General features: G+C 51.0%; 1 pseudogene; it reads right to left on the reverse strand.

The window, feature by feature from the left end:
* Positions 1 to 1248: 1248 nt before the first annotated feature.
* On the reverse strand, positions 1249 to 1399 carry LOC139267621 (U2 spliceosomal RNA; annotated as a pseudogene).
* Between the last annotated feature and the right edge of the window lie 1600 nt (positions 1400 to 2999).

The raw sequence follows: 2999 nt of genomic DNA on the forward strand, positions 1-2999 counted from the left end.
TCTGGTGGCGGTAGTGAGGGGCTTTGTCTCGCCTTTCCTCATCAGACGAGCTGCCGTTGCTGCTGTCTGTCGTGGTTGTTAGCCGCCTCTTCCCTGTCGTTGCCGCAGGGGCCCTTGCTCGCCTGTTCTCCTTACGCTTGCAGGCCTTTTCCTTGATGGTCTCCGATCCCGCTTCATCGTCTGCTGTCTCCTCGTTCCTGGACTCGGTGCGCTGGGGGAGAGCTTCACTGCTGGCTGCTGGTATCTCGCAGCTCACTGTAGCAGGCTTCTCTTCCTCACCAACTCGTTCCGAGTCCACGAGGGCGGTTGCTTCTTTGCCCAGGGCGTTGGTCGGGGGTGGGGGTGTAGGTCTCCTCTGGAATGTTGTGTTCCTCAGCTTCCTCCTTTCTTTGCTGCCTGCGCATAGCTGAAGTTGCGTTTGGGGCAGTTTTTGTAAAGGTGCCCAGCCAGACCACAGAGGTTGCAGCACTTGGTCTCCTGACAGTCCTTTGTCTGGTGGCCTTCATTCTTGCAATTTCGGCAGATGACAGATTTGCAGCTTGCCGCCACGTGGCCTGCCTTCCCGCAGGTGCGGCACACGTTGGGTTGGCCAGCGTACACCATGTAGCCCCGACTCCCTCCGATGGCGAAGCTGGAGGGGGGGTGCAGGATGGTTCCGCTGGTGTCCACCTTCATGGTGACCTGGATCTGGTGCTTGCTGGTCCAAATCCCGTGCAAGTCTTTCAAATCGCTGCTGTTTCCTGCCCCATCGACATTCCTGGCGAGGAAAGTCAGCACATCAATGAGCGGGATGTGGGGGTTGTACATGTGCACTGTGATAGTGCGTCTTCTCTGCGACGGGAGGGTGAACAATGGCTCCCAAGTCAGCACTGAGCGCAGCAGTTCACTCGCCTCCTTCAGTCCCTTCAGGAACTTCAGGCATAGGGTGACGGTTCTGAAGGTCACATCAAAGTAACCTCTCTTCGGGAGGTCCTGCAAGACGAAGATGTCGGCGACTTTCATGCCGCATGTTCCAAGCAGGATTTTCTTCACGAACAGGTCCCGGTTGATCGTTGCCTGTCCTTCCACTTTCTTTACCGTCACTCGGATGGTATTTCGGATGACCTGGTTCGCTGCTCGGTTGGCCGCCACATCCGGGTTGAGATTCCTCCTTTCGATGTGTATTTTGGCCGAAGCCTTCAATCTGTTGTGGTGCCAGTCTGGCACCTTGGGGGGTCTCCAGGCCTGCCCAATGGTCGGTCGACATGCAGATTTTCCTCTTCTCTCCAATTGGTGCTTGGGCAAAGGGCCAGAGCCAGCAATACCGGAAAAACGAGTTTTCTGCAATCAGTCAATTTGCATATGAATGCCCAATCAACAGATACTACACTTGATCTTAGCCAAAAGGCTGAGAAGCGAGAATGCATGAAAAGAGCCAGCAGAGAGTGCCATTGAGCAGCAACACTCCAAAGCACTCAGCACTCCCTTTCAGACTTGGGAGAGTGGTGGCGAGCAGTGAGGAAGCAGCCGATGAAATGAGTGAGATTGGAGCTGATGGTGAAGAGCAGCGACTCTGGGCTTGTCCGCGGGAACTGCAGCAGCTCAGCCCCGCCCACTTCCTGAAACTACTCGCACGAGACCCCACCCACACCGCACCCTGATTGGACGGAACACTGTATCAACGTTCTCTTTGGAACCTGAAATAAAAACAGAGAATGCTGGAAATTTCAGCGGGTCAGGCAGCATCTGTGGAGAGATCTTCGTCAGAACTGGAAAGTGTTGAGAAAGAACAGATTCTTAAGGAGCACTGAAAGGGGGAGGGGAAGAAAGAACAAAAGGGAAGGGATCGGGTGGAAGGCAGCAGAGATTTGAGAGACAAAAGGGATGATGGGCCAAATTGAAATGGTAATGATAAAGGATCGAAAAGGTTAGACTAGATAGGTTGTGAATGGTGGAATAATAATCAGATGCCATTGGAGACAAAGAGAAAAAAAAGATAAGATGGGGTGGGAGGGAGCCAAAAATGGGCAGAGGTTAACTAAAATTGTTGAACACGATGTTGAGTCCAGAAGGCTGTAAAGTTCCTAAACAAAAGATGAGGTGGTGTTCCTCGAGTTGGATCTCAAACCAGTGTACTAAGTTTAATTAAAGGAGACATAGAAACATAGAAACATAGAAAATAGGTGCAGGAGTAGGCCATTCGGCCCTTCTAGCCTGCACCGCCATTCAATGAGTTCATGGCTGAACATGCAACTTCAGTACCCCATTCCTGCTTTCTCACCATACCCCTTGATTCTCCTAGTAGTAAGGACTTCATCTAACTCCTTTTTGAATATATTTAGTGAATTGGCCTCAACAACTTTCTGTGGTAGAGAATTCCACAGGTTCACCACTCTCTGGGTGAAGAAATTCCTCCTCATCTCGGTCCTAAATGGCTTACCCCTTATCCTTAGACTGTGTCCCCTGGTTCTGGACTTCCCCAACATTGGGAACATTCTTCCTGCATCTAACCTGTCTAACCCCGTCAGAATTTTAAACGTTTCTATGAGGTCCCCTCTCATTCTTCTGAACTCCAGTGAATACAAGCCCAGTTGATCCAGTCTTTCTTGATAGGTCAGTCCCGCCATCCCGGGAATCAGTCTGGTGAACCTTCGCTGCACTCCCTCAATAGCAAGAATGTCCTTCCTCAGGTTAGGAGACCAAAACTGTACACAATACTCCAGGTGTGGCCTCACCAAGGCCCTGTACAATTGTAGCAACACCTCCCTGCCCTTGTACTCAAATCCCCTCGCTATGAAGGCCAACATGCCATTTGCTTTCTTAACCGCCTGCTGTACCTGCATGCCAACCTTCAATGACTGATGTACCATGACACCCAGGTCTCGTTGCACCTCTCCTTTTCCTAATCTGTCACCATTCAGATAATAGTCTGTCTCTCTGTTTTTACCACCAAAGTGGATAACCTCACTATGAAGGTATGAGGGCAGAGTTGGCTAAAGTGGACTGGGAAAATAGATTAA

This window comes from Pristiophorus japonicus, chromosome 7 (assembly GCF_044704955.1).
Source record: "Pristiophorus japonicus isolate sPriJap1 chromosome 7, sPriJap1.hap1, whole genome shotgun sequence".
Classification (NCBI taxonomy): Eukaryota; Metazoa; Chordata; class Chondrichthyes; family Pristiophoridae; genus Pristiophorus; species Pristiophorus japonicus.